Below are 15,845 nucleotides of genomic sequence, written 5' to 3'. Positions count from 1 at the left end.
GATAAACAGAGGTAATAACTCTCGCATTAATAGCAATAGTGTAGTCATTATATGAACTAAATGGGTAGGGAAGATTTTAGGATCATAAAACAACAAGGAAATTTTGAAGTCAAATTTTTTTTTTCTTCTGTATGGGTGGGTAAGCAGGGACGCCATATGATGTGCATAGTATTACTGGGTGTTTATGACCGATTACATTGAAATAGTACAAGACATACATTAAGAGTAAGGGGTAAGAAAAGTAAAAAAATTATGATAGATTACAAGATGGTCTACTGACTATGCATAAAAGCTAGAAGAGGGAGGAAAGTGCATACACTATTAGACATCAATGGGTAGTACCTCATGTTTTAAATTTAGTAGTCAATCATACTATAGCAGTGTAGTAGGTGATGTAATTAATTGCTTCAAACTTGATTGGTATGAATATAAATGTTAATTTGTATGTGTTAGGTCGAATGTACTTATTGTTGAATGTGACCCACTTAGTGTAATAAAAAGTTACAAGATATTTTATTAGTGGTGTGTTCGTACATTATGTTCGACACCTGTTAATTTTTTTGATACATAGTGATAGTGAAAAAATAAATTCATGTAATTGTAAATTAGTAATCAATTAACATAAAGATGTTAAAGAAAGGTCATAGTGAAAGGAAAAAAAATAAAAGGAAGGCAGGGAGGAAAGTGCACACATTGAACATTAATAGTGGTCGTAATCTTGTGTTTGAAAGTTGGTACTTGTTCATACAATAGCAATCTAGTAGTTGAAAGTGGATTGCTTAAAAGTCAATTGGTATAAGTATAGATTCTAATTTATATGTGTTAGACTGACTGTGCATAGTGTTTACTATGCCTTAGTTGTAGAAAATGATTACAAGATATCTTAGTAATTGGCGTGTCTATGCATCATGTTGGATAACTATTATTATCGGTGAATAAATAATGACACTGGACAAACACTTTCATTCAATTGTAACTTATTAATCAATTAACATGATCATGCTAAAGCAAGGTCAGCGGGATTTACAGTGGAAGGGAAATAAATAAAAGAAAAAGAAAAGTGCACACACTATTAAATTGATAGTTTGTTATCCCATGTTTATAAACTAGTACCTATTTCTATAGCACCAATTTATGGGATTAAACTTGATTGGATAAATATAGGTTGTAATATGTATGTATTAGGTTAAATGTACTTATCACGATTTTGTAGCGTATTATGAATGCTGGGTAAAATCTTAAGCAATTAAACAAATTATCTTTTTTTTTTGTCCAAAATTGTTACATATGACATGAAGGAGATCTAGATTGGAGAAATGCTAGCTTAGGAGTTGTTTAACTTGGCTACCAAATGTCATAGAGTATTCTAAAGATTGAAGATACTTTGCATACCAAGGCCAAAGCATCATCCAGCAAGCCCAAATCAACAAACAAAGGGAAAAAACCATTACAAGAAACAAAAGTTGCAAATCTAGAATCAAGCGACAAAAATTCTGAATATGAATATGAGAAAGAAGGAGATGATGACAAAGATGCCGAAGAAGATGATTTCGATGAAAACAATGATGAGGGCATAGATGAGGGAGCATCTGGAGCTGAGCAATTTAGGATTCCTAACTTAAAATGAAATAACTACTCCTAATCATTGTACCATTACCTAAACAAGTTGTAACTCTTTATTAATTGCTTGTACAAATTCACAATACAAGTGTGATAAATTTAGCAGTTGTTTCTGTGGGTTTCATGCATAATAATCACGTATCTATTATATACTTATACAAATAGTTGGCATTATCTTACAATCAGTTCAGATAATGTTACATTCATTCCTTGTCCACTTTCAACAATTTGCAAATTCAATCAACATGAATATGAATAATGTTTAATAATTTGTAACAATTTTATAATTCTCTCTAAATACTATACGGTTGATTTATTGATGCCTCAAACAACAACTTTGGCCAGCATGTACATAGTGGCCGAACTCCATTCTCATCAGATTGTTATCGATGAGTCAATTTCTAGTCCATCATGCTAACTCATGGCTATATCTTATGCCTATTTTCTACTACTGTAAATATGATTAGACTTAGCATTCCTTAAATTCTATTGGGCGATGAGAACTGGCAGCCAATAGTTGTCAGTAACAACTATTCTGAACGATGTAACATTTTTTGAACAAGATATAAGTTTACGTGAACTACTTATAAAACTTAACAACAGAGACACAATTTTTACATATGAGACCTATATGAACAATAACAAAATATCACATCTCTATTGTAAAAATATACAAATAGTTAAGGAGGAGTTATAATTTGTTCAGGGAGAGTTACGTCATTCAGGAACGGTTGATTTGACAACTATCCCTGTCCCAAATCCCTTTAGAGGGTGTTCTAGTTTTGTAAGAGGTAGTAACTCAATTTCAACTGCTTGTATGCCTTAGTGACATAGATTTTATATAAAATTATTACTTGTACGTCTCAGTTATTATTGAGTCATAGTCACATGGTACTTTCTAATCCTTACATATCTTATGAAAATCATTACTGGCAAAGGTTGTATGCCATTGAGTACAATCATTCCTCAAAGGTGTAATGGCTTACTAATAAGTTATAAAACATAGGTAACTATTTGTAATTCCTCATAACAGTGATGCAATTATTATGTGTGTGACCCATATCAACACTGGATAGAACATCACACAGTTATTGTTTAGTTGTACATGTCATGTACTGTATCTAACAACTTATTGAAATGGCATTATACTATCCATGATATGATTCGCTAAGTTAATCAACAATCTGGAAAGTAAATAGTGGGCAGGAAAGTGAATAATAGCAATATTGCCCAACATTCACAGAATTTACTATGTAATTTGTATGGTTACAGCAAACATGCTGAATAATAATTAACTTCTACCAATTGGCATTGTCCAATTTTTTTTTATATGTTATAACAATTTGTGAAATTTTTGAATACAGATGTAAAAGTGCTAAAATCAACTAAATACTAAGAATGCAGGAAATGGTCTCAATTTTGGAATCAAATAATACATTTGTCCGAAGAATTACAAATGCCTGGAGCATTGCCTTTAAAATTTTGAACTTAACTCCCAAACTCCATACAACTTGTTTTGTTCTCTTTCTCCCAAGATGGTGCCAACAATAGAGAGCCATCTTGGCAACATATAGTTATGCTCGAACTTTAGCTCCAACATGTGGTAACTCCATCCTTGTCTTTGTTTAAGTAGTCCTATCGAACACTAAATTTTGTGGTAAATCCATATTTATTGTAGAAATTATATGATTTGTCTTCTATATCAAATTCCATTCCAATTTGTGAAGGTTCGTCTTCTATCCATTTCAAGTATTCCACTGCATGAATTTCATTTGCTTAGAGTGTATAAATTCATCAACATTATGTGAACATTCTATAACAGAGTGTATAATTGCATGCAAATCTTGTAAATGCTATCTTAGACCATGTGGAATCAAAACTCTAAAATAAGTTATAGTACATTGCAGTTAAGGACTCATGACAACTAAATCCAAGCCATCAATTAAGAAATTGGACATCCTAAGAGCCCAAATCCGACCAGAATCAAAAGAGATAAGCCCAGATAAACCAAAACATGATGCAGAAGAAATGAGGACTATAATTCATTCCCAAAAGACTGCTTTACTCTAAAGCTACCCGTGTACGCTACCTCTTTCAGCCATCAAGAAGAATAAGTGAAATAAAACTATTGCTTCCTGTTCATATCTACTCTTCTAGTACCTAATTAATATGCCAAATCATCCAGGGGAAAATTCTAACAACTCGAGTTTAATTTTGTACCCGTAATATTAAATATATATAATTGGAAGAATCTTTCCAAAAGACAAGTAAACTTGCATAGAGGCAACTAAAGATGATTGTTATGCATTACAAAAGAAACTATCTAACAAAGAACATCCAAAAATGTGGCATATATAGGAACAAAGAGATAATAGGATCACAAAAGAACTCTTGTATAATATAATAAAATTTTTTTCATAGAAAATACAGGTAAGAGAAGAGGCAACTATAATGTACAAATTATTGTGTCTCTCAATCCGATTATGCAACAGAATACCCTAGTATGTACAACATAACCATTATTACAATAACTCTAACCATGTGTGATACTCTTAAGATTATCATATAGCAACATGATGACTAAATAGTGTTCTAACAAGACATACTTGTACATATACCAAAACTCAATGTAATACTCATGAAACACATTGCGAATATTTTCTAACATTGCGTATAGACACCACATGTATATATTTGCTATTTTTGACCTTACATCTACATATCCAGGATTTAATCCCATTAACAACACTTATATATTAACTACTATGATAGCACTGATTTTTCCACTTGTACATACAAATGAACGCATTGTTCTTTCTGGGTAACAATGTGTACAATCAGACAAACACGCTGAATAAACAGAGCATAACTTTTTTTCCATTTAGATATTAATTTCTGTTAACATTGCTACCACTACAATTTCTATCCAATTCATATGATAACCAGCATCATTACCTTCATCAATCTCCGCTGCATTGTTGTAACAATTTGCTCACCCTGTTATAATGTTTACTGTCTTAGCCATTATTGTATGCTACAACTGTAATAGTTTTTTCTAGTTTAAATCACTTCTTGGAGGCAATGTTGATGCAAATACTATGATTGTTTCAGTATTTATATTTGCTTGTACCTTTGCCGTCCCAGACATAGGTGGAGGTCCAAATTATCAACATTTACTTTCTAACCCTAATTTGGTACACAAATCTGCATTTGCTATTTTTGCCCACTCTTCTGTGGAGATAGATTGTTATTTCTCACCATTCTTCTCTTTCCACTATACCTTCAAAGAACTAAAATGAAAGCCTTCTTTTTTGTCAAGGTTTTCCCAAATTTGTTTTCAAAATCAGTTTTGAATTCAAATTTTTAATTCAAATTTCATACGCTTAACAATCCTATTCCCATATAATGCCGTTTATGTTGGTGTTTTTGAGATTAATTTGTTTTTTGGAACTTGCTAATTAAATGTTGTCGTTTTGATGCTTTCTTTCTACGTGTCGATGTGGATGCGTAATAACCACTTCTTAAGTTTTGTGAGGGGACCGTTCAGGGACGGTCACCAGAAAGACGACCGTGATGCCCCAATCCCGTGAACGCTGCCCATGTGATGTAATCACAATGATGATATAAATGATTTTAATCTAATGATTTACAAACGATGACTTTTTCTAATTTTGAAGGAAGCAATGGCAATAAGGAGTACGTTGGAAATGGCCACAAATGCAGGATGGACTACAATAGAGGTCCAATCTGATTGCAAATGTGTGGTAAGCCTAATCAACTCAAGCAATAGACAGGATTGTAAGCTGCAAACGATCCTGGATGACATTGAAGACTTGAAGAAGAACTTTGACTGTTGTGTGTTTTTGTTTATTCCCAGGACTGCTAATACTTGTAGCCATGCTTTGGCTCAATTTGCAGTTAAGTCAGTTAGGATAATTGAATGGGAGGGATCATTCCCATCTTGGTTATCAGAACTAGCTAGGATAGATATGGGGTTAGTTACCCCGTTTTGTAATTAACTCTTGTAATTTCAAGTGTTAATATATATAAAATTGGTATCGTTCGTCAAAAAAAAAAAAAAGAATAATGAGTTTTTGTAAAATTTACCTTAGCACTGAAAACGATAAATTTGTTGGTAGATTCCTCCCAAGAAGATTCCTAAGCAGATGGTATCACTCTAAATTCGTCAAGTATTTGGGTATCTGACAAATACAGCACAACAATGTTAACAACTATTTATGTGCTAAAAACTGCTAAGATTCAGTAATGGTGGTATGCTTTGGATGGCCCATGGCAAAAAGCACTTGCATGGTATCAGAATATTTCGAGTTTTGCACCAGAAAAAGTATTGCAATCAGTCCGAAGAACTCGGTTTAGAAGAGCTCTTATGGTAACGGTAAAAGTTGAAATCGTTCTCACTTAATTAAATTTGACAGGCTTTCACTCTTCTGTATATGCATATAAACTGTTGTTTGAATATGTACAATATTCTATGTGTTTTCTAATTTAGTGGTGAGTTTGGTTTCATACAATTTTGTGGGCTGGAACCATTTTTGTTTTATTAAAAATGTCAGTTTGCTTTTGGTGTCTTTGAAGCTTTTTCTTGTTTGTTTTTCATTAGGTAGTCTTTTTTTTTTTACGTTTTTTTCTTTGATAATATTGAGGGTTAGGTTTATTGTTTTATTTAATTTTGTTATGCTCCATTATTACTGCATATATTGTTTTCTACATGACGTTCATCCTCCCAAAAAACATTTGCGCTTTTGAGTCATAGTGCAAAACAATTATGGGGCAATAAAATAGGCCACAGTACAAAATGAATAATACAAAAGTGAATATAACTGACAATATAGAAGAAATTAAATGAAAATAATAGGGAAAAAAAGGACAACATGTAAACAAATAATTAAGACACTAACTGAACAAAATGCTGAACTAATCAGTAAGTAGGAAGTAAAGTGGATCGAATATGTGTACAAATTGCTTCAGGTAAAATGGAAGATAATGAATGAAAGTGAGAAACAGAAAGGAATATAATAACTTGTATATAAAGATCAAGTACAAAGACCTGCGAAGAAGGAATGCAATACATTAGATATAATGTACAGATTGTGTAACTTTTTGCTATTTATATTCAATTTATATAAATTAAATGAAGAAAAATATTTGAGTTAATGTATACTTACTTATCGAATTCAAATAACTATGATAAAAACTGGAAAAGCATCAAATGATAATAAATAAGAAACAAACGACATAGAGATAGATAGACCAGAACGAACCTGAGCTAAAAAAACTTCACAAAATAGAGCAAGGATAGTTTGTACGAAAAGAAACAACAAAAGAAATAAATGATACAAATAAAAGATATTTACTTGTGGGAAAAACCACAAACAAACAAACTAGCAAATCCAGAAAAGTTTGTACCCAAAAATTAAAAGAAAAACAGTTCTAGAAAGCTAGAGAAAAAGGAAAATATATAAGATTAAAAAAATTGCAAAATACTGGAAAAATTTTGAAAAAACAAACATGTAGCTAACACTTTCTTTTTTTTTTTTTTTTTTTTTTGGAGGAGAGATATTTATGACTTTTGGCTAACCAAAAAAAATTGTGGAGCAAAACTTCAACTACAAATAGAAACTTACGCTTGTCAAAATAAGATACTATACTTTTTTTTTTTTTTCAACACACATTTATTTTATTTATTATAAAAACCATCAAAATTACAACGAGTTCACTTGCGAGCAACTCTAACACGAATAGCGGGAGTCTGAGACCTATCTAAGCCCAAGGCCTCCCTTGCCATTCTGGGAAAGTCTTGCTGTGAAGAATACAAGACAAAATCCTCTGACCGTGCCCCCACCTTGGCCAACGCATCCGCCACCTGATTCGCCTCACGATAACAATGCCCCACAGACCATTCCACACCCTGAATCACCTCTAAGGCAGCTATCTCCGGCTGAATTACCCACGGACACCTTGATTTCTTGAGCAGTATGTTGACTAACACAAGAGAATCCACCTCCACCTGAATCCGCAAGAATCCCCTAAGGAGACATTGCTGCACTCCAACCAACAAGGACCTAATCTCCGCTTGAAGGCAAGTCAGCTCCGCAAGCGGTGTCGAAAACCCAAACACCACTACACCAGATGAATCCCGGAGCACACCACCCCCACCACTAGCGCCCGGGTTGCCCAACGAGCATCCATCCGTATTTAGCTTGAAAGCCCCCTGGGTTGGAAGCACCCAATGAACCAGACTATGGCAATAACGAGGCCTCCATCCACAAATATTGGAATAAAATGCCATCCAAGATCCATGTCCCATAGCCTCCCCTGCATACTTCCCGCAAAAAAGCCCCACAATATCCGCGAGGATGCGATCACACATGGCTTCCCTACGCAAACACTTCCCTTCAAAAATCGCAAGATTTCGTGCTAACCAAATATGCCAGCAGATTATACTAGGCACCAGTACGTGAAGTGATGCCAAACGCGAACTACATTTCGGTTGACACCACCAGCCAGCCAGACGTGAACGCGCCCCACTCCCTCGGTACGTCACCCCCGCACCGTTCCCAAAGAATGTCCACAAAAACTGAGCTACATCACCTTCCCCAAATATATGGTCCAAAGATTCGGATTGCGGGGCCGAACAACAAAAACACTTGGAAGGACCATACACATGCAATCGTCCTAGCGCAGACGCCAAAGGTAATCGATCCCGCAACAACCGCACCATGAAAAAAGATACCTTTATTGGTATCAAAGAATGCCATACCCTGCTAAACATGAATGACGAAGGACTCTGCCTGCCCAGGAGCACATAGGAAGAAGCAATCGAGAAATTCCCTGACTCCGTCAACGCCCACACCGCACAATCATCCGCGACCCCCACTGGGGGAGATTTGGTAACAATTTCTGACACTATATCATCCGGAACCCAGCGCCGCAACAACTGTTGATTCCATCGTCCATTCAACACGAAATCACCTACTGGATGATCAGAGACACTTTGTAGTCGCTGACAAAGAGGTCCAGATCCAAGCCAATTATCAAACCAAAAGTTACACTGACCGGACCGAACCAGCCACCAAAGATTTTGCTCCGCCACCTCACGCACTTGAAGCATGCGGCGCCACACATATGAGCTACCCTGCACCGCCCCCACCATGCATGGATGACTCCGCCGACAGTATTTTGCCTGCATAAATGTCGACCATAAACAATCACTTGTACGGAACCGCCACCACAGTTTGATTGAGAATGCTGACTGGACCTCCCGTAACGAACGAATACCTATTCCCCCCTGAGACAAGCCGGCACACAAATCATCCCATTTGATCCAGTGATGCCGGAAACCACCCTCCCGCTCCCCCCAAAGAAAATTGGCCATGGCCCGTTCAGCCAAGGCAAGGACTCCTCTTGGGGGACAAGCTGCCGCAAGCAAGTGAGTCGGAATCGCAGAGAGAACATGCCTTATGAGTATGAGACGCCCCCCACTGGATAGAAATCTGGATCTCCATGAAGAAATTTTATTAATGACTGACTGCACCATCTCCATGAAGTACACACTCTTTCGACGCCCTGTGAAAAGCGGGCAACCCAAGTATCGCACAGGAAAAGATTTGAGGCCAAAACCCGTTGCCCGCCGAACCCGTTGCCCGCCGAACCCTCGCCATACAATAGCTAGGCAACTTATCATGAGCCAAGAAACCACACTTCTGAACATTAATCTTCTGCCCCGATATTGCCTCATACCCGCCAATCGTCTGCATGACACACCTCAAAGAAGAGGAACAAGCACTAGAAAAAACCAGGACATCGTCAGCATAACTAAGATGAGTGATCTTAGGGCATCCTCTAGGAACTGAAAAGCACTTGAACTCCCGATTCTCCAAAAGCTTATTTAGAGAGCGAGACATCACCTCCGCACCAATGATAAATAGACATGGGGACAATGGATCGCCTTGCCGAATCCCTCGCGTAGATTTAAAAAACCCCACACTCGCTCCATTAACCAAAACTGAAAACCAGCTATTCGACACCAATCTCCAAACCCTATCAATCCATTGCTCCCCAAACCCAAATCTACGCAAGACCATAGTCAAAAATACCCAAGAGACACGATCGTAAGCCTTTGACATATCTAGCTTAAGAGCAACATCAGCATTTTTAGAGGTTCTACCCATACTAGATAGCAACTCCTGCGCAAGCAAAAAGTTATCTGAGATGATCCGCCCCCGAACAAATCCACTCTGCTGCGGGGAAATGATCTTAGGAAGTATTTGAGCCAAGCGATCCGCCAAAATTCGCGAAATTAGCTTGTTAACGAAGTTACACAAGCTAATCGGGCGAAAATGCGAAAAGTCCTGGGGATGCGCAATCTTAGGAATAAGCACAATGGAGGTCGCTGTAATTGCACGCGGCAGCTCAGCCCCACAGAAGAAACTACCCACTGCTCTAACCACATCCTTACCGATAACCGACCAAGCAGCCGTGAAAAATTTACCCGTATATCCATCCGGGCCCGGAGCACTATCCCCATCCATCGCAAATACCGTACTACGAATCTCCTCCTCAGAGGGAACCTGCTCCAACAAATCATTCTCCTCAGCTGACAAAATTTTTGGGATATGATTAAGCAAACTAGAAGAAGAGGCCACCTGTTGAGCCGTAAACAAACCCTCAAAATACCGCACTGCCTCAGCACCTATCTCCTCTTCCGACTCAGCCCACCCCCCTCTACCATTCCTAATCCTGTGAATGATCGACCGTGCCGTTCTGTGTTTGACTACAGAATGAAAAAACTTTGTATTACGATCTCCCTCCTGCAACCATCTCACCCGCGCCTTCTGTTCCCAAAACATCTCCTCCACTCTCAAGGCAGCCCGCAAACGACCTTGAGCTAGGTGTAAATTTGAATTGCCAAATAGCATCACGTTGCAACACCCTATTCAAAAACTCATGCTCAAGCTGCTACTAATGTCTTAGTAATTACAATTTGCTGCAGATGCTCGTGCCAAGAAGCAAATAAAAAAATTATTATTATTGTAGGCAATTTTCCCCTTCTTTTTGCAATAATATCAGCTGCAATATTTTGAAGGCAAGTTGGTCATTAGGAGGATTCTGGTACTGACATATTGTCACATCCATCAAAGAGGGAAGGTGAGTGTAATTTTTTATTTTAAAAAATATTTAAGTGCAATTGTCAGAGATCTTGAGAGAGGTATCTAAAATTATCCCTTGTTAAAGAATATGAACAAGAAACACACACATTTAATGCAAAAAGACACAAGGAAGAAGCATGCAAGAAAAAGAAATAAATGTTTCCAACGCATTTAATTTCAGCCGCTTAAGGCCTAAGCATCCGGGCCCGGGCCGCAGGGGATTAGTCGGACCCTGTAAGGATTGATCCGGACACCCCTGTGTCGACAAAAAAAATAAATAAATAAAGCCAAGAGTAAAAATAAAGACCACAGAGAATGAAAGTTAAAAAGATAAAGATAGAGTTATCTTGAAAATTAATTAAAAGAGTTTAGCTTGAAATCCACTAGGCATAAAGCGTATGCAATCTTTTAACATTTAATCATCAAGTGATCCTGAAAAGAAAATGTAAGATTAAAATAGAGCAAAATGATAAAAATGGTGAAGGAGGAACCTAATTTCATCAATACTTATAAAAAGCTCAACAAAGAAAAAGAAGATGAAAGGGATATAAATAACCAAAGCCAAAATCAGTTGACAAAGTCTAAATCCAATAACCACCTATCTTATCAAGGTACAAGGAAAGTAGGAAAGTCCTTAACTGAAACGATACAACATCACAAGAAGAGCATTAGAGTGAATTTTTTTAACAGTAACATTCATGGAGTAGGTTTAAAAGTAATGACATGTAACACTGCAATCTTGTATGGAATCCATCTTTATGATCGTAGTGCATATCTCTACTGTTTGTTTTGCCTAAGCAAATTTTGACAGTGGAATCATACAAATGGTACTTACTTTCATCTTTTCTTTCCTGCGAAACCGTGTTCTCTGAAGCACAATTCTTTTGTTTACTCCATATTATAACTAAAATAATACTTACTGAGTGAGGCTAATTTTTTATGAACCATTCAAGGTTTGATACCTGACAGCAAGGTTAGTTGTCCCATAATAAAAGTGAAGATTGGGGAATATAATATAGTTTCTAATATTGGCGAAAGATAAGCACATAATCAATTCGTTGTCAGAAAAGTAACAGAAGAATTTACTTACTGCACTTGAATCTTGGCCAAGAACTTCCTCAAAAGAGGGAAAATTTTTGGCCAATAATCGAGATCACAATATCAGACACACTTCTCAAAAGAATGAGAGGCATTTTTAGATTATACCTGACCTTTTTCCTACACCAAGCTCATCTACAATTCCACTGTGAGGATGAGAGGTGCCCAAGAACCATGATTCATATGAAGAGAAACAATAAGAGCTTCATGAGAAAGATAAGATCCTACTGCAGCTCCATTTCCATAGTGAATATCAACATCGATAACAGCAACCTTTCAGCAGCCCGAATCTAAAGCCAATACCAATATGCCAGATTTACGGCATTGAGGGCAAGAGAATGTCCAAGAGATTCCTATTTAAACATAAAAAATGTTTGAGCAACCTACACGCAAAAAGTAACAGAATAAAATACAATGACAACATTGGAAGAAGATTGGGAAAATGGTTGAAAAAATAAAATTGGACATAATCTTGAAGATAATATATCAAAAAGGTCATTTTAACAATGCACACGCATTGCACGTAACTAATTCTGTTAGAAATTTTCAATTTTCTTTTTAAGGTCCTAGATTAGACTTTTTTCCATACACCAATTCTAATTATTGCCCTCAAGAACTGTTCATAAGGAAAGGTGGGCGAAGGGGAAATTGGGATCTAATTAAGCATTCAGGGAAGAAGAGAAAAAGAGAAGCAGAAGGCAGTGTGGTGGAAAGACCATCGAATAATTCACCTCTCTCGAGCTGTTCAATACTCTAATAGACAATAATACCACTACCAAGTACCAACATTAACTACACTATCCACAATGCTGGGGCAAATTCAGAAATTAAAATGGTAAAACACATAGCCACAACTGATAACGAGAGATAGATGACTTGAGTCATCTCCAATTAGAATTGTTTTTTTGGATCTTTAACTCTATAAATAACAGCACATGTGCCTCTTAAGAAAAAGTGTTTTCTCTTAAGAATTCCATTGTGAAATATATCAATCTTGAATTATTCCATCTGTCCAGTTAGTTTAGTTTCTGTGTGCTTGGCCATTCTTCACTTACTCTCCAGTTCTGGAATTAATGCCGCTTCTGATCAAATGCATGCAGCATCAACTACTCAAAGGGAAGGGAAAGCTCTTTTAACATGGAAAGCCAGCCTTGACAATTATAGCCATTCCCGGTTGTCATCCTGGTCGTCTTCTATCAATCCTTGCAGTATCCGGGTTGGAGTTCGATGCAACAAAGCTGGTTGAGTATCCGTAGTTAACATCACCAGTTATGGTATCAAAGGTCCCTTTATCATCTCAATTTCTCGTCACTACCCCATCTAACTGCAATTGACCTTTCTCAAAATGCATTCCTCGTGATCATTCCATCCAACATTTGGAACCTTTCTAGACTATCCTATCCTTACTTGGATTCAAATCATTTGTCTGGTGCCATTCCAATTCAAATCAACCAACCAACCAATCTTAGGTTCTTGTACTTTTCCAATAACTCATTCAATGGCTCCATCCCAAAAAAAGTTATGTTTCTTAAGGGGGCGTTTGGTAAGAGGGTTTTGAAATGGAGAATTGGAATAAACCCTATAATTGTTGTTTGGATTACTACTATCGGAATCGGGATTTTGGAATCATACCTAAAAATTTAGAATTCCTCAATTCCCTAGTAACTTGGAGGGTTTTGGACAATACCCAAATTTGATTCCCATTCAGAAATGGGACCTGTCCCGCCACTCATTAAAAAAATTAATATATGATTATATACATATATATAATTATGTATATAATATATATTATAATTACAATATTTAATTATAATTATACATTTTATTTAATATTAGTATAATTATATAATATAATTATAATTATTATATAGACATATATTATATATTATATAAATATAAATATTATAATTATTTAATTAATGCTACTGATAGTGTAGATCTACAAGTTTAGATCTTATTAGATGAGACTGGTTAACTTCGTGATTACCATCTAATGTATTCAAACTTGTTATAATTTTGATAGTTCTGATTTCATGACTTTGGATCTGATTGAATGACATGGATCCAGTAAGTGCCAACGTCCGGTCCAGGTAAGACCATGGGATTTGGCTCTGTAGGGGCGTTGAGGTTCTTGGGACGTACTCCAAGACGGGGAAGTGTCACAAGATCAGATCTAGGGAAAATGGATTTTTACTATCAATCTTATGATTTTGTTTGGAAATATGATCGTCATGTATAGTTAATCTTTCTCAAAAGATTTAGATCTATTCTCGTAGGTTTATTTTTACTTTTGAGCTTGAATGGTTTGGCATTTATTTCCGTTGACTTGTATGTGAAGGTAATTGACTTGGATGGTGGAAGTTGTGCTTGGATTTCTCCTTCAGCTGTTTACCACCTTGTTACCACATTTGTTGTTTGCGAAAAAGGATAATCAATTCCTTTTCTTTGTGAATATACTTCAAATCAGTCAAAGAACTGAATATGTTGTTTTGTTCTTCTAAGAAACCCATAGAATTCTTCCTGTATCTTTTGTCGATGTTGTCCCTTGTATTTGTCAAAGAACCACATTCTTTTTGAATAATTGTTGTCAGCATAAAATTCTGTTCTGATATTTTGTTTATCCAAAGAAATCACCCTTAACTCATCCAGTTGAGGACGATTCTCTGTTATTGAGGAGTATGTAGGAGATCTAGGAAGTCCTTCTTGTTCCGCATCATCAGAGGATTCATCTTGGACCTCTGAAGGAGTAGGTCTGCTGGCTGCATACCTTGCTTGTGGAATTTTAGAAGAAAGATCTAGATCTTGTAGCCTGGTTGAAATGGAAGGATTCAGTGGTCTGTCTGAAACTGACCTTCTTCCTGTTGAGTATCTAGGCATATCTATACCAGTTGTTGATGAAGATGATGCCCTGAAACTCATAGATCTGTTAAATTTGATTTGAACAGCTCCAGAAGCAAATTGTTGAATGCTTGAGATTGATGTATTTTGTATTGGATCTGCTGGAGCTACTTCGGGAAGAACCCAGCTTTCTGGTAGTGAGATCTGGTTCCAGCTGATAGATCTTGGAACTGTAATCCTAGATCTAGCCAGATCTGTTTGGAATAGGACTGTTTCTCCTTTTTGTAAAGTTTTTAAGGCTCCTGTCCTGAATGCTGAATTCATAACTTTGTATTGAATTCTATAGATGATAGCCACAGGAAGAGTCCCAGTTTTGACTCTATAGTTAGCAGTTTTTATGTTTAATGTTAAAGTATCCAGAATATTTTTATCTTTTAAAGAGACTGTAAAGTTTGGAAAACAATCAAAATATACTGGTCCTCCGCAAAGGCTTGTTTCTGCCATACCTAGGAGGGAATCATTGAATTCTAAGAATCTGCTATCTCTAAGACAAAGGAGTAGGGATGTATCTAATCCTTCTCTTGTCAAAGGTTTAGCTGCAATTTGTACTAATCCAAAATGAATATAATTGTATTTTTCCTTTTGTTTTTCTATTGTTCTTTTGGATAATAGTTTGATTTCTTCATGATCAGCATCTAATGCTATAGTTTGTTCTACCGTTTTAATTGTATAATCCGAAGTAGAAAACATCCATTTTCTATCTCTTTCATATATATCAGTTTGAGTATATTTTGAAATTTCCCAATTGTCTATATCTTGATTGACATCTTGTATGTGAATTTCTTCTTTTAGTTTGGTGTTTGAAGAGGAACTAGAAGAGCTAGAGTTGGTTCTAAAGAAAGAAGCCATGAAAAGAAACAATAAATCAAATTAGATAATCAAACTTTATATTCCTCTTCCCTTTGGTACAGAATCCTTCGGGATCCATGGAGGATAAACCATTTTTCTTAATCAGATTATAAAGGATAGTGTGAAACCTACAAGAAAAGATCTAGCCTTTTGAAAAGAATTAACTATGCATGACGACCATATTTCCATCATATTAAAGATAGTAAAAAT

The sequence above is a fragment of the Coffea arabica genome, chromosome 1e, assembly GCF_036785885.1.
Source record: "Coffea arabica cultivar ET-39 chromosome 1e, Coffea Arabica ET-39 HiFi, whole genome shotgun sequence".
Taxonomy (NCBI): domain Eukaryota; kingdom Viridiplantae; phylum Streptophyta; class Magnoliopsida; order Gentianales; family Rubiaceae; genus Coffea; species Coffea arabica.
This window is presented reverse-complemented; position numbering follows the sequence as displayed.